Source organism: Vigna unguiculata, chromosome 11, assembly GCF_037176805.1.
Source record: "Vigna unguiculata cultivar grain cowpea cultivar isolate G323 ecotype 2 chromosome 11, ASM3717680v1, whole genome shotgun sequence".
Lineage (NCBI taxonomy): Eukaryota > Viridiplantae > Streptophyta > Magnoliopsida > Fabales > Fabaceae > Vigna > Vigna unguiculata.
Genome location: NC_140802.1, coordinates 10,691,422 through 10,713,862, shown reverse-complemented (window position 1 = coordinate 10,713,862; position 22,441 = coordinate 10,691,422). Strand labels below are relative to the sequence as shown.

Here is a 22,441-nt window from a genome sequence, read left to right as displayed (position 1 = left end):
TAAAGACACATTATTTTATTTTAACCATTCTCTTTGCAAGTTTCTAAATTGTAGGTAGCAACAAGTCCTTAAACATATTTTTGATCATCATCAAAAAGGGGGAGATTGTTGGCAAAAAGAAGGAAGTCGAGTGATTTTGAATGATGATCAAGCACTAATGAAGACAAAGTGTTCAATTATGCAAATGTTATCTTGTAAAATAAAATAAGTGTATTGTAGAATAGTTTAATTAAACTTAGAATCAGCAGCATGGCATTCGTCTTTCTAGAAGGTTTCTTATTTTTAGAAAAACTATAGTGATAATCGATTATCACTATTGATAATCGATTATCTGTGCAGAACTTGTATTTTTCGAAAACCTACTGGAATAATCGATTATCTCCTGAAATAATCGATTATCGTGTTCAAAATTTGCTTTTCAGGAAACCTAGTAGAATAATCAATTATCCTTAGTGATAATAGATTATCCTTGGCAGTTGGAACATAACGATTCAGTTTTTAACTTAAATTTCGAAAACCTACTGGAATAATCGATTATCCTTAGTGATAATCAATTATCCTTGGCAGTTGGAACATAACGGCTCAATTTTTAACCTAATTTTTGAAAACTCTATTTAAGGAACTGTAGTTCAACTTCAAACATACCTTTTTAAGATTTAGAGTTCTTTGGCTGTGACTGCAAAGTGTTGCTCTGTGAGATTCTTAAAGAAAGCTTTGAAAAACCTAGTGTGAGTGAGTGATAACTTTTTCTAAGTGAGTTCTTAGAAGATTGAGTGTTGTGCTGTTGCTAGGAAAGCTTGTCATCCTCTGTGAGATTCAGGGGGAGTTCTGTTCATCTCTTGTGGTTGTTCAAGAGAGGTGTTTTCTAATCTTTACTCTTATATAATCTGTTGTAATTTAATTATTATAGTGATTGAGTTAATCTCTTTGTTTAAGAGATTAGCAACTGGCCAGTATAAATATTAGTGTGCATCTTTTTCCCTTAAACTCCTTATTTATCTGCACTTGCATTTAAAGTAACTATTATTTTAAGTTAATTAATTAAATTTTGAGAAAATTTTTAAAAACTGTCAAGATTTTTAAAAATCCAATTCACCCCCCTCTTGATTTTTGACCATTGTTTAGTCATTCCGCTGCGCGATACCAACAAATTTGATAAGTATAAGTCAACTATGTGATAAAGGCTTTAAAGTCATGTTTGAACCAAATAGTTGTTTGATATATGATGTACATGGTAGTATTGTTTTGATAGGCAAGAAAGTCAATAATATATATCTACTTGACTTGCATCATACATCATTTAGCATCCATCGTTTGCTTACAAAAGAGGATGATACTTGGTTATGACATAGAATACTTTGTCACATACACATGCAGCATTTCAATTGGCTGAATAGAAAACAGCTGGTTGAAGGACTACCAAAACTCAAGTTTGAGAAGGATAGAGTGTGTGAAGCATGTCAAAAAGGAAAACAAACTAAGGTCTCTTTTAAATCTAAAAATGTTGTTTCAACTGAAAGACCTTTAGAGATGCTTCACATGGATCTATTTGGTCCATCTCGAACCATGAGCCTTGGTGGCAATCTTTATGCATTAGTCATTGTTGATGATTTCTCTAGGTACACATGGACTTTGTTCTTAGTTGCCAAAAATGACACTTTTCATGCTTTCAAAAGACTTGCTAAGATGCTTGAAAATGAAAAGAGTTCCAAGATAGTGTTTATTCGAAGTGATCATGGTGGGGAATTTCAAAATGAAAAGTTTGAACACTTTTGTGAAAAGCATGGTATCAACCATAATTTTTCTGCACCAAGAACACCACAACAAAATGGTGTTATTGAGAGGAAAAATAGATCACTTGAGGAGCTAGCTAGAACTATGTTGAATGAAAACTCACTACCTAAGTACTTTTGGGCTGATGCAGTCAACACTGCTTGTTATGTCTAAAAATAGAGTGTTGATTAGGCCAATTTTGAAGAAAACCCCTTATGAGCTTTTCAAAGGGAGAAGGCCTATTTTAATTCACCTAAAAGTATTTGGATGTAAGTGCTTCATCTTAAATAATGGCAAAGAAAGTCTTGGCAAATTTGATGCAAAAGCTGATGAAGGTGTTTTTCTAGGCTATGCTACACAAAGTCATGCATATAGAGTCTATAATAAGAGATTGATGACTGTTGAAGAGTCTATGCATGTTGTATTTGATGAAACTAACCCAAAATTGCAAGATCAAGTGTCAAAGAATGCAGATGAGGAAGATCTACTACAGGAGCATATTTCTGCTACAGAAAAGTCCACTGCTGCAGGAAATCAGTTGGCTGAAAAGGAAAAATAGTCGACTGAAAAATTTGCAGACAACAAATTGCCTAAGGATTGGATCCAGCCTAGAGGTTTATCAAAGGACAACATCATAGGTGATATCAAACAGGGAGTATCTACTAGACGTAGGATTGTATTTTGTGAACATGTTGCATTTGTATCTCAAATTGAACCTAAGAATGTGAATGATGCTTTGAATGATAGTAATTGGATTGTGGCTATGCAAGATGAACTCAATCAATTCACAAGAAATGATGTGTGGTTTCTAGTGTCTAAAACTAATGATATGAATATAATTGGAACCAAATGGATTTTTAGAAACAAAATGGATGAAGATGGTAATATAGTAAGAAACAAAGCTAGACTAGTTGCTAAAGGTTATAATCAAGAAGAAGGCATTGATTTTGATGAAACTTATGCACCTGTAGCTAGGCTAGAAGCTGTGAGATTACTCTTAGCATATGCTTGCATGTGTAACTTTAAATTGCATCAAATGGATGTGAAAGTGCATTCTTAAATGGTTTCCTAAATGAAGAAGTGTATGTATCACAACCTCCTGGATTTGAGGATCATCACTATCCTAACCATGTTTTCAAGTTGAAAACGGCCTTATATGGTTTGAAACAAGCACCAAGGCAATGGTATGAAAGGCTAAGCAATTTTCTCTTATCAAAAGGTTATGCTAGAGGTGCAGTGGACAAAACACTCTTCATTAGAAAACATGATAATGATGTTATACTTGTTCAAGTGTATGTTGATGATATCATCTTTGGTTCAAATAATAACACATTGTGTGAAGAGTTTGTTGCAGCAATGCAGTGAGAATTTGAGATGTCCATGATGGGTGAGCTTGCCTACTTTCTAGGGCTGCAAGTCACGCAACTCAAGCATGGAACATTTTTAAATCAATCAAAATACTGTTTTGACTTGTTGAAAAAGTTCAAAATGGAGGATTGCAAGGAAGCTGCCACTCCAATTGCCACAAATTGCCTTATGGATGCAGATGAGGCTGGCTAATCAGTAGATTCAACCAAATATAGAGGGTTGATTGGGTCTTTGCTCTATCTTACAGTAAGTAGGCCAGATATTCAGTTTGGAGTATGCTTATGTGCTAGATTTCAAGCAAATCCTAAGGAATCACACTTTAAGGCTGCAAAAAGGATTCTAAAGTACCTCAAAGGAACAACCAATGTTGGTTTATGGTATCCATGTGATTCTAACATATCTCTTTGTGGCTTTTCAGATTCAGACTATGCAGGGTGCAAATTGGATAGGAAAAGCACAAGTGGTACTTGTCATTTGCTTGGATCAAGTCTAATCTCATGGAATAGCAAAAAGCAAGCTTGTGTGGCACTTTCCACAGCTAAAGCTGAATATATTGCTGTTGGACATGGCTGTGCACAATCATATGGTTGAAACATCAACTTTTGGACTATGGTGTAAGGCTAAGCAAGGTACCTTTGTATTGTGATAACAATAGTGCAATCAACTAAACCAAGAATCCAATACAACATTCTAAAGCCAAGCATATAGAGATTAGGCATCACTTCATTCGTGATCATGTTCAAAAGGGAGATTGTGAAATCAAATTCATTAAAACTGAATCTGGAAAAATGAAGTTCAATTTCACGATTTTCAATCGATTGATTTTCAAAATCAGTCAACTGATTTCACTTAACCAAATTATGTTTTTAATCTCTAATGCTCTAATGTTGTTTTAGTCGATTGATTCTGTTTTTCAACGTGCTGATTTTACTTAAATTGTGTTTTTACTCACAAATTGAACTGTTAAGCTGACCTGGTCAAAGAAAGCATCTTTGTGTCAGGTACTATCTGCTCTTAACTGCCCATTTCATCAGCCATGTGTTACTTTTACTGAATTGTTTGACCAAAAAGCACTCTAGTGTACAATTCCAATGTGCATGCAGCTCACATGATCTGAACTGATTGATTCTCTCATAAAAACACATTGAAAACATCATGAATGCACGAGATACTATTTTGGACTGCATTAAATTGATTTGGGTAACATAAAACGAATTAATTAGAAAAATCTGCACCATTTAATCAACTGTTTCTAAAAATCAGTTTGTTGAATTATAAATACTGCACTTGTATTGCTGCATTTGCATCATACATCTCTTAGAAACAGCCACACCAACACTCATCATGCCTCGTCGTTCCCAAAGAGTTACCCAATCTGATGATGAGCACTCCACTCCTCCTTCTCCAAGGTCTCCAAATCATGAAAGCCATGGAAGAATTGAAGCATGGTTTGAGGATCATGAGGACAACATTCAAGTGTTCCTCATTGAGATGAACAGGAAGCAAATCAACATTTCTAAGGTGTTGAGGTTCTCTTGGCTAAGGGCTGAAGGGTTTGAGAGCCTATTCCATCAATTAAAGCATCAAAAGTTGAACTTCTTCCTTGAACTTTCAGGGAAAATATATCCAGACTTGGTGAATGTGTTTTTCACCAACTTGGAGTTCAAAAATGATGTCTTACTGTCCAACATCAAGGGTGTTCAAATGGAGATCAACAAGAGAGCTTGGAAAGATGTGGTTGGACTCAAACCAAGGGGTGTGTAAGTGAGAAAAGGTGAAACTAGGGCTGTTCCATAATTCAACAAGATGCAATACTATAGCCAATGCTTGAGAAATCCTATTGCTGAAATCAAACACTTCCATGTTGGTGGTCTCAAGGTGGATCAAAGGTTACTTGATATGATTGTCACAAAAATCCTTGTTCCACGTGGTAGCAACCATTCAACATTGAATGACGGAGATTTGATACTCATGTACTGCATTCAACACAACATTCGTGATCACATGCTCAAGGCCAAGAGGCTCACAGATTTTAGGCTTCCATATGTGGTTTTGGTGTCTAAATTCATTGAATACTTTGGTATTGATGTAAAGGATGAGCTAGAGGAGTCAACTGGACTATTGAACCATACCTCCAACCAAAATCTGCACAAAATGGGCTTTATCAAGGTGGGAAATGGATGGACAACTATTGGAGCTATTGTTGGTGGTGCACATGAACATGAAGCTGGTCCAAGTGGTGCAAATCAAGAGGAAGAACCAACTGTTGGACCTATGGACTTGATTCCCTACAACCCTCCAAAGGATAGAGGCCCTATGTACTCACATTTTGAGAGGATGGTGCTGAACCAGCTGCATGAGCTCAATGTGTCTCAACATGAACATCACAACTATTGCAATGAAAGGTTCAATGCATTGGATGGCCAAATTCATGATATCCATGATATGCTCCACTCATTCCAGACCATAAATGACCCTCAGGATGACTGAGTGTGGTGGTTGTTTAGGATCATGCATTGCATCCTTATGTTTGTGATTTTTCAGTTTGGGTTCTGTTTGTTTCAGTTGGTTGTTTTTCATTTCAGTCGGCTGATTGTATCAGCTTTATGCATCTGTTTTCTATTTTTAGTTTCTGTTGGTTGTATTCCCTTCCAGTATTAATGAAATGAAATGCAATGCTTGTTATCTTTATGAATTTGTTCTGTTTGATGAATCCAAATGGGGAGAAAAATTGGAAAATTGGAAAATGGATAATTGATCACATTAAACTAAGCATTAAAAATTGGAATCAATAATCAAATATGAATTTGAACCCATATTATTGATAGGGGGAGCATGATCACAATTGTATACTTGCTAGCTTGTGTGTATTGTTGCTGTAAAATGTTTTTCATGTTCACAAGCCTCAAGCTAAGGTGTTACTTCATCAATTGGTATCCAACAAATGGAAGAAGCATTTTGCAATGGAAGATAGAAAAAGATAGATGGAATAGAGGTTGGCTTCATCAAATCGGGGGGAGATTGCTGACATGAGAAGCCAAGGTGGTTTGCTTCTTGAAGATGTGATGAAGATTGAATGAAGCTCTTTTGAATTATCTTGAAGCCATAACCATTGGAATGAAGCCTACATTGATGAAAGAAAGGAGATTTGATGATATCTATGGTGATCAAGGCTAGAATGTGTGCTCTCCATGTTGTTACATCATTAAGAAAGTGTACTTGTTGTTTGTAATTCATGTTGTAGACCTTAAAGCATTAATTAGATTTAGTTTGGTCTTTGTTGTGTTTTTAATCTGTTGAATGGTTTTTCAACAGCTTAAAATGTCTTTTTTAAATCTGTTGAATGGCTTTTTAACAGGTTAAAAGGTTGGCTGCAGTAGTCTTAAATTTTAACAAATTCAATCAGTTGATTTAGCTTTTAATCGACTGATTTCACTTAAGTCAAGTGAAATCAACCGATTGATTTGAAAATCAACCTGTTGAATTTCGTAACAGTTTGACTATAAAAGCTGTGATTTTCGAAAGAGAGGTCTGTTGATCATTTTAGAGGACGATTTGGTTCTGGAAACTTGTGGAAACTCTCTCCTTCGTGATCATATATGTTGCAGCTGTTGAAGATTGATCTTGGATCAATTCTTGAAGCTTTTAACTTGGTTTGAAGCTTGGAGAAAGTGGTTTGTGGTAGGCAAGGTTGTGTTATCACTAAGGTTTGATCTTTCTCAAGCTTTGTGTGTGTGCCTGATGGTTTTCCAGGTCTGCAAGAGGGTTATTGTTGTGCTGGTGTGATTCTTGTGTGATTCAAGAGTCTTTTGTGGTGTTTTTGCATATTTTGGAAGTGTATGGGTGGATACTTTGTAAAACTTTTGAAATAGTGCAAAGTCAAGCTAAGGTTGCCTTGACAAACTGGATGTAGCTCAGGTTTAAGTGAACCAGTATAAAAATTCGTGGTGTCCTCTCTTCTCTAACCTTTCTCTCTTGGATTTTCATTTTAAAGTTTCAAGAACTTGTGCTTTAATCATCTTTTTTCATGTTTTTGCATGTTTTCATAGCATCTGAAGCATTGAGCATGTTTGTATAATCATTTGGAACTGATCTTGATCATTCTTGAGCATTGTTTATGGTTTAAAATTAAAATTCGCATTTCTGCATTTTTCCCAGTATTTCAGTCGACTGTTTTTCAGTTTCAATCGATTGATTATACCAGAACAGAATCTGTTTAGTAAAATCAATCTGTTAACTCTGTTTTTGATCGATTGAAAGTGTATAGTTTAGTATTGTTTGCATCCTAACTTGGTGATCTATTTGATTCAATTAAAGGTGGTTTTTAGCTTGCAAAGATAGCCTAAAATTTTAACTAGCCAATTCAACCCCCCCTTCTTGGCTTTTCAACCATTTCAAAACTAACACTAATGATTATCTTATTCAGGGGCAGTTTTATATCCTTTTCTCTAATGATCAAAAAAGGGAGAAAATTTTAAAGAAAACATTAACTTATTTTAACCACTTTCTTTGTAAGTCTTTCAACTACAGGAAGTTATAGGTACTTTAAACATATTTTGATCATCATAAAAAGGGGGAGATGGTTGGCTAAAGAAGAAAGCCTAGATATTTTGAATGGTGACCAAGAAAATTTAAAGATAAATTGAAGACAAGCTTTTAATGTTTAAAGTCATCTTGTAAAACAAGTTGAATTGTTGTAAAGTAGTTTAGATTGACTTAGAATCAGCAGCATGCTCTTCATATCTTTGGATTCCATCATTTTTGTAAAATCCGCAGTGATATCAATTATCACTAAGGATAATTGATTATCTCCTAAGATAATTGATTATCGGTTCGAACTTTTTATTAAGAAAATGCACTAGAATAATTAATTATCATAAATGATAATCGATTATCCTTGGTAGTTGGAAAATGTCTATTCAGTTTTTAACCTAATTTTAGAAACCCTTATTTAAAGAACTGAAGTGCTACTTCGAACTTACCTTTTTGAGAGCTAGAGTCTCAGTGTTGTGTTTGCAAAGAAGTTCTATGAGTGTGCTTAAAAGTGCTTTGAAAAGCCTAGTGTGAGTAGAACGATAACTTTTTCTAAGAGGGTTTCTAGGAGATTGAGTGCTCTGCTGTTGCTATGAAAGCTGGGTCAAGTCCTTTGTGTGATTCAAAGGAAGTTTACTTTCATCTCTTGTGTTTTCAAGAGAGGTGTTTTCTTTTCCTTGTTTTCTTTTTATCTGATTGTAATATGATAATATTTATAATGATTAAGTTAATCTCTTTGTTTAAAGAGATTAACAACTTAGCTACCTATATTTTAGTTACGACATAGTGTCTTCGCTATTTCCTCGCTAATCCCTCGCTGAATCGTTTTGCGAGAGATTAGCGACAAAGTTAATCCCTAGCAAATCGGTTGTAGCTAAACCCTGGCTAATCCCTAGCAAATTAATTGTAGCTAATCCCTAGCTAATCCTTAGCAAATCGGTTGTAGCTAAACCCTGGCTAATCCCTAGCAAATTAATTGTAGCTAATCCCTAGCTAATCCTTAGCAAATCGGTTGTAGCTAAACCCTAGCTAATCCCTAGCAAATTGTTTGTAGCTAAACCTTAGCTAATCCCTAGCAAATTGGTTGTAGCAAATCCCTAGCTAATCCCTTGAAAATAGATTGTAGCTAATTCCTAGCTAATCCCTAGCAAATTGGTTGTAGCTAAACCTTAGCTAATCCCTAACAAATCGATTGTAGCTAATTCCTAGCTAATCCCTAGAAAATTGGTTGTAGCTAAACCTTAGCTAATCCCTAGTAAATTGGTTGTAGCTAAACCCTAGCTAATCCCTAACAAATTAATTGTATCTAATCCCTAGCTAATCCATAGCAAATCGGTTGTAGCTAATCCCTAGTTAATTCCTAGCAAATTGATTGTAGCTAATCCCCCACTAATCCCTAGCAAACTAGTTGTAGCTATTCCCTAGCTAATCCCTAGCAAACTTATCCCTAGCTAATGCCTACCTAAGCCATCGCTAATTGAACAATTTAATCCCTAGAAAAATAGTAGCTAATTGCATCGATCCAAAATATTCCATGCTTTTACTTGTACCTTATGAAATGCATTTTGACATAAATATAACATTAAGTATAAATGTTGCCAAACATTTTATATGAAACATGTCAAATGTTACTACATTCAAAATAATAAAAGTGATGAACATAATGAAAGTAGTCTTCACAATTGTCAACATACATCATTAAAATACGTGTTTAGAAACAAAAAAAAAATCATCATTTTCATATTTTCTTCTCGCCATGTTTCATGACAAACGGTGGTGAAGATATCTTTAGTGCAGGAAATATTTGTGTCTTGAAAAACTCCATTTGTGTTTGCATTTGTGTATACATTTGTTGTTGTAAAAGCTTTTGCATTTCTACTTGTGCTTGCATTTGTGCTTGTATTTGTGCTTGGAATTGTGCATGCATATCTGCTTGTGCTTTCAACTGAGCTTGCACCTGTTGTGCATGTGCCTCTATTTGTGCTTGTAACTCTATCTGTAGTTGCTTTTGAGATTCAGTTTGTAAATGTAACTATGTCTACATTTCTTGTTGCATTTGAGACATTTGTGTAGCTATTGTCGTGATTTCTTCTGTTGGAGGTGCATGATTTGGATTTGTGGAAGGACCTACAACTGATGAAGAGGAACCATTCACATTGATAATGGCAAGTTCCAAGCTACGACCAATACCATGAATTCTACCTTTCTTATTTTCACCTCCCATTTTCATCCATACTTCATAATCAACTTTAGGATGCTTTGATACATCTTCTCCATATTTTTCTACCATAGCACTTTCATATGATTCCTATATATAGTAAATCAATCATTTTGTAATATAAGATTAAATAAGTAAATAAATTATCTTACATGTATACTTACAATGAAATTTTTTGCTTTATTGGAGACATATTGACCGTCTTTTCTTTTATGAACTTTGTTGTATAGTTCACCATAAGAAACAGACCCATTACGTTCCGCCTCCTATAAAATAATATGTAATTCTATAAAATGAATACTATCAAAATCGAAATGTATATCAAAATATATAATAAGTATGTTTATGTATATGATTGATACACTAATGATATCCACCAAATGTATACAATATATAAGTATTATTAGAAAGTCATAGATATTTCTACAAAATAAGAAAATGAATACCATCTTTTTCAAGTGTTGTCCAAAGCTTATTGACCCTCCAGTGTGCACCATAGCCTCTGGCTTGGCAGCCCTATTGTTTTTACCAGCAATAAATTTCTTTTTCCAGTCTTATGTCATCCATATGTCAATTAAAGCGTCCCACATCTCAATCCTTATTCCTCTTGGCCCAAAACCTTTTAAGTCTTCTATATTATCTGAGTTTGCTCTTTCTCTAGCCTTTTTTCTTGCCTTAGATAAAGAGTCAGACTAGCGATCCATGCATGTTAAATTCCAAACCTTTCTTGCCATGCTACGATCATAATCTGATGCAAATCGGTACTTATTCTACACCAATACAAATTTATCAAAATTAATGATAAGTAAATGTAATATAAAGATAAAAGATTATAGTAACTTGCCTTAAAATCATTGAATAATATTTCTTTCATATTAGCAAAATAAGTTTTCCATTTCTCAGCTGGATTAGGCATTCTCATCAATACTTCATATATGATATCTCGAGTCACAGAATCAGGAACAAACCTTCTTCTGCATGTTCAAATAATCATTTTACAAACCAAAAATTAGCAACATTGAATTGAATATTTGATTAGATGTACTTACAGTCTGCTAACTGTTTGTACAGATATGACAAGTCTCCTATCAACTTCATTATGAGAATATACACTTGAAGGATCTTGAGTAGGTACGTCATTAGATGTTGGATTGACATTTGATTGACCACCATCAAACACTGAAGTAGCACCTAAAAAAAACATTGAAACTATAAATTGTTGACAAAGCTAATTTATTGCCTTTTTTCTTCTTTTTTTTCTCTTAATCTAAACAAAATGAATTGTCATTTGTTTTTCATGAAGATAAATGTTGTTAAATACATACAAAACTTTAGAGTGCTTTCAACAATTATACCTGGTGATTGCAAAATAGGATCTAGTTCTGAAGGACCAACATGACATTGAATAGGCCTAAGTTGACTTAGAGTGTGACTACCTTGACCTCTACCTCTTCCTCAAATAGTCATTTCAGTTCCTGTCATGGAAATATAATTGTGACATTATTTATAGCTAAATAATTGATCCACCTAGCCTGAAAACATATCTACTTCTTATTGAATATATAAAATAAATTTTTATTGGAAACTTAATGATTAAATAAAATCACCATGAGTTCATTACCAACTTGCCTTTTTAAGTCTATATACACATTCATATACGTACTAGCAAACCTTAGAAAAGAGTAATGCCATATTGAAAACTTAAGGAGCATAGCAGAGAACCATTTTCACGACTAATTTTGACAAATTTAGTAAATTGTTAACAAATTTGATGTCTTTGTTGCCTCTTTTATTGCCACTATTTTTTATTCACATTTTTGTTCACTTATACCATTTAAAGTAATGACAGTAAAATTTTTTGAGATTCTGCATTGGTTCAATATTTGAATATTTCTATTTCTTTAGTAGGAGAAACCAGACAAACTCAATTTTGTTGCTTCTAATATCCAGGTCAAAGCAATCATTGAAGAACAACTTGTTAAATGTTGAACCGGTTAACTTGGTCCCTAATCAGTTTTCATGATTTAATTTGTGTTTCCATTGCTTAATTCACATTTCAATTCAGATTTCTCATTTGTTCATCATGGTGGTAATATAGTTATGATAGTTAATATAGTTGATCTTTTATTTTCAGATTTTAACACTGGTTCTGCATATTAGATTTCAGTTTCTGAATTCATTTTACAATTCTATGCATTGTTTAAGTTTAGTTTCATCATTTGAATCTTGTTCATGACTTTAATTCAATTTTGATTGCATATTTCAATTTTTACCCCATTTTAGAAAGTTAGGTTTATTAGTTTAGTTAGTTTTCCCCATTTTAGAAATCTAATTCTGTACTTGTTCTTAGTATCAATTCTCGGTTTTAGTTTTCAATTAGTATGATTCTAGAATAAATTGCATGTTGTGTTCATGATTCAAACCATTTTATTGCATCTTAATTCAGTTTTGCATATCAATCTTCACAATGTCTATTTTTCAGTCACATATACTACTCACTAGTTTCATTTTAGTTTGCTGTCTAACTTTGTTTACTGGTTTCAATTTGTTGTTTTAGTTTAGATTTCTGATTCTGAAGTCGTTAATTACATTGATGTATTATTCAAGTGTGTTCCAATTGATGTCATAATCTATATTTCATAACTTAGTTTCGCTTAGGCATTTATCCTACAAATTTGTCAAGTTTTCATTTTCCCTCAGACATTCCATCAAACACTTTTTTTTCATAGTAACTCTGTTTTTCGTGCTTTCCATTGTTGTTTCATGTTACATTCCCCTTTTCATTTCATGTTACTCTAGCGTTTTGTTAGGAAGGGAAGAGGTCTTGTGACGAATATAGAATTATATAGTGTATCACTCTTATTCAAGTGTTCGTTATATTGTTGAGTTTTTTTTTTTCATACTTCTTTGATTTCCTTTCATCTTAATTATCAACACCTATGCTTGTGTGGATGCCTTGATAATAATTTCTTAGAGAAGAACATTCTGCTACAACTATCTCATCCTACAAAATTTTTGTTTATTTAATTTAGAGGTTTATAGATATAAAACTATCTATATATTTTTTACCTATCAAATTTTCAATTCAAACAACATGGTCCTATATTCCATCTAGCAGGAACCTTTACACATTTGGTTGATAAGAAGGAAAGAAACGGGAAAAAAGGAATAAAGTGAATTGAAGTAAATAAGAAAAAGCGAAAACAAAGTTATTGATAAGAAGAAAAAATAGGTGTAGAATAACATGAATGAAAATAAATAAAGAATAGAGTAAACAAATGTGCAAGAGAATTGGAAATTCTTTCGTACCTCTTCAAATCCAAGCTTACCATTCCTAAATAAATCATAACAGAATGTATATCCCAAACATGTCTTAGTTTATCTATTTCACTTTTCTCACTACTCAAGATGAAGCTTTAAATTTAGGTAACTAACAAATGTTTCAAATTCGGGTTAAAATTGTGAATGGAAAAAAGAGAGGATAAAAGCAATCTATAATCAAAGTCAAGTGTAACGTAACAAAATAAAAGTCAAAATTGACAATGACTAATGAAAGAGTATAATTCCACAATCTTATTACAAGGCTTGAAAAATATAAAAGAAATATAGCAGGTTCTAGAATCTAAATTACTAGGAAGAATATTAAGGTAATGAAATGGAAAAGAATCAATCATAATCATTCTTCATCAGATTCATCTAACTCCATATTTGAATAATCTAAATCATCTAACTTCTCATCTTCATCCATGAACCCATCATCCTCATTGTGTTCATTGTTGACCTCATCATGATTTACATTTTCAATTGAACTTTGTATATCATCCATATTTACTTCTTCCATTGGAGCATGTGCGTCAAATAGTTGTATGATCTCATTGTCAATAAGAATAGTACTCATTCTCGTGGACTCTTCATCTTGAAAATAATCAATAGCAATTTGCTCATTTGAAAAATCTTCTTCATTATTCAGTGTCTCAACTATAAACAATTTTGCTTTAACCTTGCAAGCTACCCACCAATCACTAGTATTTTTAGTCCCACTTTGAGGATATTTTGTATAATAGACTTGTTGAGCTTGTCCAACTAATACAAATGGCTCATTTGTTTGAAGCTTTGATTTATGATTGATATCAACCAACCCATAGACATTACCAAATTTAACACCATTGACAGGGTCAAACCAGTGACAATGTAGAATAACCACTTTGTTTTCAAATCCAACATATGATAATTCTAGTATCTCCTCAACAATACCATAATAGTCCAAATCATTTTCACCATATATGTTTCCTCGAACACATATCCCACTATTCATGGTAGATTTATTATGTCCATAATCCTTTGTATGGAATCTATATCCATTAACAATCAAACCATTATAAGAAGTCACAACCTTCAATGGGCCATAACTAATCTCTCGAATCTTTTGATCTTGGACATGACCTGTACTAACCTATGAATTATTGGAAAAGTGAAAACACATAATTATATCATTATTATAATTAATAAATATTAAATTGTACATTATAAAGAGTATGGGAGAGACTACTTGTTGTTTCAACCATCTACTAAAATCTCTATCTCGAGCTATGAGTATTTCATCCTCAGATATATTAGGATTTCTTTCCTTTAGTGAATCCTTGAATTGTCTAACAATACGGTAATTAATAACATAACTAATATAATTGTAAAATGCATAAACATATAAATTAAAAAGAAAACTTACTGAAGATAAGATTCTGATTCTTTACAATTCACCAAGATATATGTCTCAGCAATATGAAGTTCTTCATCTGTTAAGAATCTATGTTGACCTTTGCCAATAGGGCGACATGGATGTTTAAAAATAGACAATTTATCATCCAGTTTTTCAATATATTTTATTTGTAGTTTTTAAATATTTTTTCTTCTTTGTAATAAATTAAATTTTATGTACATAAATCTTTGATTTTATATTTTTGGTTATTTTCTTACAAGTTTTAATTGCATTGAATTTTATATTTAACAAAGATAGAACTAAATTAGAAGGATTATTTTTCAATTTTCTAAATAACCAAGCTGAGAAGAATAGGTTCGCTAACCTTGTACTTCAATCTTCCCCTAAATGAACAAGTACATGTGGCCTCATATCAACAACCAATAGACACAGCAAGTCTCGAAACCTCTGTTGCAACAATATAACAAAGAAATAGAGAATAAGAAACTATAAAATTTAAATATGATTCGTATCACACAATAAAAAGAAAAAGGTGATGAAAAAGAAAAAGAAAAAGAAAAAGAAAAAGAAAAAACATCTTATAAACAATTATGAGGTTAACAACCACAATTATACCAACAACAATATTGGTGTCTTCGTAAAACATAGGCACCCCTACGCATGCAGATTAGTTTCAAAGTATTGCCATACAATCCACCATAATTATGTTTCAGACTTTAAGAATAGTTGAACCGAAATTGCAACTTTCTTGATGCAAAAATAAAAATTTAAAACTTCATAAGTTGAGTCTAAAATTTTTGGTAAAGTGCTAATGCATATGCTCAAGTCTTTTGTTGGATTAGTACAATGTCCTTCTAAATTAGCAAGCATTCACAGAACACAGAACAGATGCTATCATATTTTCCTATGTGGGAATACGAATTATTCCTTATGCTTTTTAAACGTATATGCAGCAAAGTGTAATTCAATGCGTGCAATTTTTATTTTATACATCATTTCTTTAACCTAATTATAGCATAGGAATTTTGTAAAATCATAAAGAACAACACCACTCAAATAGCTAAGAATAATTAACAGGCCCACAAAACACCATAACTAACCCATTCTCGCATTAAATGAACCCTGAAGCACACTCATAGCCCCTGCAACATTATTGTTGTATCATGTTTAATCATCTTTCATTTCATTCATGATGGTGACTTCTCATGCCAAACTCTTTTCAAAAATTTGGAAGTAGAAAAATGAGATCTTGTTTTGTAACCACTCCCACTTTTTCAGAACATAGAAGAAGACAAGTGACGATATTAGGAAATCGTTTGTTATGCATGTTCTCTTGATGTTTGTTTGAAAAATATTTTCTATTTTCAATTTTAAACAAAAAATTTCCAACATAGTGAAATTAAGAAACAGTGAAACCACAAAAAAAATGTTTTCATCATTTGTTATATAAAGATTTGAAATCAGAGAACAAAGAAAACAATATGATAGCTTTACTGACGGAAAGAATCATAGCAATTAACATAGAGCATATTATATTAACACTATGTATTAGTTCTTCCAAATTCACACAATACCCAAGCCTTTCTTTTCCTACACTAACAATCTCTTAATTTCTAGAAATACACTATACATACTGATACTCTATAATCTCAGAAATAAATTGCACCATACACTTCCTTAATTATTTGAAATATATCACGCTGATACTCAATTACTTAATCTTATAATTTGGGTTTGGATCTAACTTAACTCAATCAGGTTTGTAAAGCGAATTTTTTACCCTACTTGTATATTCCTTTTTAACCATATCCCTGGTTGACGTGGGACTAAAGAAACCATTACTCTTGAAGTTGCAATTTCGGCAACTCCAAAGAGAGTCACAACTTAGCCGGGCTACTGCTTTTCCAACACTTAAAAAGAATACATTGCACCATATACTCCTCCAGTAAGAATAAAAACAGAAATTGCCATTGGTGAGTGTACAGCTACAACACATAAATAGTATTATTAGCATTTAAAGAGTAAATAAGCTCAGAAATGGATACTAAAATTTGGTATTATCTTTATAATCTCTATCTTAATATAACTACAGTCACATATATTAAAAACAAAATATATTTCCTAATTACTGTTGAGAACCAACATGAATGTTAGGGTTAACGAATTGAGTGAAAGTTAGAGAAAAATGAAGAAGTAATAGGAATTGCTTACTGGCTACGATGGGGAGAGGTGCAGGGAAGGAGGGAGAAGCGGTGAGGGACGGTGTGGGAAATTTGGGGCAGCAGATTCTGATGCTGCTGAACTGTGAGGTCACGAACCCAAGATCCACTGAAAGTCAAAATCAAAATCAAAATCATTGATTTCAGAAACACAAACATAGAGTAATTCATAGAGATCTCAAAGCTAGCAATGTTCTATTAGACCATGATATATATATATATATATATATATATATATATATATATATATATATATATAATTCAATTTTTCTTCTTTTAATTTCTTTAATCACGTCTAATCAATTTTCATCTAGAAGATCATGGCAGAAGAAGCTATGTTATAAGATCAACTTGGAAACTCAAAGCAAAAGTCTTGAGGTGGAACCATAAAGGAAAACAGAAAGGAATAGGAAGTACGTTGCCATATATTATTCTCTTATAAAAGTATAAGCTTTTTTTTCCTAGTTCATTTTGCACATATAGCTGAAAACAAAAACATAGGATTCAAAGAAACTTCATGGAGAACAAAAGCATTTTTTGGACCAGAAAAATATATGCAATAATACCAAACTAAGACCTGACTCCATTATTTGGATGCATTTGCCTACTCACCCTTCATCGAAGTCAATTACTACTAAAAGGTGAAATTGGCAATAATAATGATAAGCAGCAAAAAGTTGAAACGGCAACAAGCTACGTGCAATAACCAAGTGACAAATGATAAGAAATGCCAGTTTCAAAAGTTCAGAGTCAAATTTGAGAAAACTTTTGAATTAAATTTGAATAATAAGAAAATAGAATTGCAATAATAATGACAATAGTAACACTAAAATCGTCACAGCTGCCGCGTTTTATATCAATCACACATGAGTTTCTTGAACTATATCTGGTTCTAAAAATTCACATATCTCAGCTTGTGCTCAACTGTACATGGCAGTAGCTTACAAGCTGCAAAAAAATGACAGTGTTTCCTCTAAGCATTTACTACAAGTGTTTTTGTGATTCTCCTAGGTTTTGTGATTGCTCCGATGCAATTTGGTAAGCCAATAAATTATATCAAGCGATGAATTACATATGACTTTGTATTGTCTGATAAATCATGAATTGTCTGAACCATACTAACCTACTATCGCTGCAATCTAAACTACTGATGAAACTGAACTTGAACTTGATAATATTGCTGCAACCTCCCAAACCTGGTTCTCTTCAAAATAGTTAATCGATTAGAAAATTTTTTTTCTCCAAACCAACTTCGAAGAAGGTGAACGAGAAATGACAAAGATCGAGATAATTAACCTGATTTAGGAACCAAACTCGATGTCGTTGCAACCTCTTCAAGTTCTCTCCAAGCTTCTCAGTACTGTCTCTAAGCTGAAATCAAAACCCTAATGTTTGCACTTCTTCACTATACGAAATCCGACAGCCTTCGATGCGAGCTTCTGGTGCCTGCGAATCACTATACAAAATCCGACAGCCTTCGATGCGAGCTTCCGATGCTTGTGAGTCTCCTACCGTTAAACCAAAAGGCAAAGTGATCCAAGAGTAAAGGATTTTGTTCAAATGTTCGAACAGTGACATGAATGTCTCCGACAAACAACTGGTTAAAGTTTCATACGAATAGGATTAAGTTTTAAGTTTTATACTTTATGTTTTTAATTCGTTTTTAAACTTTCATACGAATAGATTCAGTTATAATTTTTATGTTTTTAATTCGTTGACTTTCATTTTATATTTTATATCATTTTCATTTATTTATAGTATTTATATTATATATTATATTATATATATATATATATATATATATATATATATATATATATATATATATATATATAATATTATATAAAATATATATATTTTTTAAAGTTAAGTATTTAATTAAATCAAGTTAAATATTCATATTTTATAAATAAAATACATACATACAATTTATTTTATTTATAATATATCCTAAATAATTTATTTCATATTTAAATTTTTTTAAAAAATAAAACAAACTGTACCATAAATATAATAATATATAATAATATGTGACAATATAAATTAATTATTAATTTAATAATTCTTTTAATCAAATAAATTAATATAAAATATAAAAAAATAGCGTAAAAGATAATAAATAATTATCAAAATAATAACTAATCATTTCATTTTTCATATAATTAATAAGAATTGTTTTAATACCTTTTGTAATAATATTTAAATGAAAAAAAAAATATTGTGTTAGTTAGATGGTAGTTATTATTTAAAATATATATATATATATATAATAAAAATAATTTACAAATAAGGGATTAATTTATATAATAATAAAATATATTTTTGAAGATTTTTTAATACATTGATAGTTTTTAAAAATTTCTTTAATAAATTCATTTTTTATAAAATAATTTGTATATTATTTTTTTTTAATTAGAAATTCTATTTATTAGTTTTGGATTAGCAGTAAAATCATTTTATAGTTAAAATCATAGTTTATTAGCTTCAACTTAATTATCAATCCAATCCCTAACTATTAGCTACAACTTAGCTACTATATTATCTTGTGTTTAATCCCTAACTAATTAGCTTCAATTTAACTACCATATTATGTTGTGTCTAATCCCTAACTAATTAGCTACAACTTAGCTACAATATCTATGTTGTGTATAATCTCAAACTAATTAGTTGTAATTTAGCTACCATATTTATGTTGTGTTTAATCCCTAACTAATTAGCTACAACTTAGCTACCATATTTATGTTATGTTTAATTCCTAACTAATTAGCTACAACTTAGTTACCATATATATGTTATGTCTAATCCCTAACTAATTAGTTACAACTTGGCTACCATATTTATGTTGTGTTTAATCCCTAACTAATTAGCTACAACTTAGTTACCATATTTATGTTATGTTTAATTCCTAACTAATTAGCTACAACTTAGTTACCATATATATGTTATATCTAATCCCTAACTAATTAGCTACAACTTAGCTACCATATTTATGTTGTGTTTAATCCCTAACTAATTAGCTACAACTTAGCCACCATATTATGTTGTATCTAGTCCCTCACTAATTAGCTACAACTTTGCTACAATATATGTTTGTTGCTAATTTGTCTCTAATTAGCGAGGGATTAGCGAGTAAAATTTTCCCTCGCTAATTTCTCTCGCAAATCAGCAAATTTCTTGTAGTGACAGATTAACAATATCACTGGCCTCAACCCGTGATTGCCTAAGCAAGTGGAGACCATCTGTACGAGCCACAACTTGTACACTCATACTAGTTACTAATATCACTAGGCCACCACCCGGGATCGCCACGTCTTTACCCTCCATTTTGAGCCACAACTCAAGGAATGTCATTCTGAGCCACAACTTAAGGAATGCCTTCAGTAAGTCTCATACTCAAAGTTATCACCACAAGTCATGTAAAACTTGCAATCTCATTTAACCTTACCTATACAAGATCAGTACACACTCAACCTAGGTGTTAGGGATTCCAATACTTCCACAAACTTGCCTACTCGTGGTCCAACTTTACGAACCCCTCGCTCGTAGTCTAGCTCTATGGACCTCCCCACCTGTAGTCCAACACGCGTGATCCATCAAGCTACGAACCTCCCCGCTCGCAGCAACTCTCAAGTGTGAGCACAAAACATACAAACCTCCTTGATCGTATCCTCACATGAGAGTATCATTAATATGAACCTCTCAGCTCATATTAATCATGCATTCTAACAATAATCACGAACCTACCTACTCGTGATACAATCATGCATATCCCAAACCAGGACCAACACAACAAGCCATGCAAAATGCTACAAAACAACACATTACAAGCGAAGTTGTGTTGTAGACTACCTGACGGTCCCAACACCCCACCGGGCACCACACTTCACAAGAACCCTCTCTATTTGTAGTTATCGCCTGACGTCTAATCTGCACCATCAGGTGCTCCACTAGTAATGCAAATTTACTGGCTTAAGCACTGTAGAATCAATTTTAACATATTAATCATAAAAGGCCCATAATTAATTTTAACATATTAATCATAACAAGCCCACATCCAAAATACCAAATGCACGAATGTATAATGCAACATGACTCAATCTTACAAGATTACATCTCATACACATTCATTTCATATAGATATTCATATGTATTCACCAATTCAACCCAATCCAACACTTGAATTTAACTATAAGTTAATCTTAGTCATAGAGACTATAAAACAACAACCATTTGAATTGAAAATAACAGTAACACTGCTATAAAAAAATAACAGCAACAACATCACAAATAAAGAAATAACAACAAGAATTATATTCGTTAGAGGCAATGCGCTATTCACCAAACCAATAAAGGAAATTAACTTTTACAATCTACGTATTACTTAAATATTTAATGCAACACTTTTTCTTTTCCTTTTTTTTCTATTAAAATAATATATCTTTTTCCTATATAATATATTATTATCACCTCTAATTTTCATTCATACTAAAGATACCAAATGTCACGTCAATCTCCCCTACTCCCAAACATATTATAAAAAACAATCCCCAAATGCTATGTTTCCACTTCATGAACAAAAAACCTACATTGTGCACTGCCATAACAACAAGAACAAAAACCAACAACCCATTTTGGCATTATATCGCAACCAACATTTACTATATATTCTCTTTCTATGCCAACTAATATAAACAATTAAATCACAATTTATTATAAAGAAAATTACCGTATACAAACAAATGAATTTTTATCGCAAATAAAATATTATTTTATATTGCTAGATTATATATAAATATAAATATATATATATATATATATATATATATATATATATATATATATATATATATATATATATAATATCTAGCCAAATATAAACAACTTAAATTTAATTACTATTGTAAATCGTGCAGCAACATAAAGTCTAGTATAACCCATATACAACTTAAGATCCTTAAACTCTATAAGGATATAATATTATATTATTTGTAATATAACATTTTGAATGAAATTAGATGTGAATAAAGGTACCACATAACATCCTGCCATCGTACTTATACTACCCAAGCTTCATCCAAGTAAACTCCCACATGGAACCAAATAAAGTAAGAGTATTTAGTATTATTTTGAACCAATCCAGAATTTAAAGAAGAACATCTTTACAAAAATACTACAGATATCAAAAACAAAGCTTCACCACATTTGGAAAACTGGACTGAGTGCTAAGTTTTGCCAGTTCATATTTAAACCTCAATTTAATGTAATATCAACACATAACATAAGCAAAATACCCACACAACCCATTCATATGTTACTCTAACTAACAAAATAAATTCACACTCTCCAATGTTAAAATTACATGTGCATATTCAACATCATTTTTCATAGATCTTATCAAAATCACATAAACCCTAAAGACAAAATCTTTCTAATACAATAACAACCTTACCTCCAAAAAGATCAAAAGAAAATCATAAGACAACAAATACTCACATAAACAAAAAAGATCTAGTTAGCTCCCCTTACCTAAAACTCCAATACTAATAAAATTTTTGACGACCCCTTCTTGCTCTAGCCTTCTTCCTACGAAATTTCTCTAAGCTCAGAAAATTC

The 22,441-nt window shown here is 32.0% G+C and overlaps 1 pseudogene; it reads right to left on the bottom strand.

Moving 5' to 3' along the window:
• Positions 1-9,412: 9,412 nt before the first annotated feature.
• LOC146880994 (uncharacterized) lies at positions 9,413-11,547 on the bottom strand (annotated as a pseudogene).
• Positions 11,548-22,441: the final 10,894 nt, after the last annotated feature.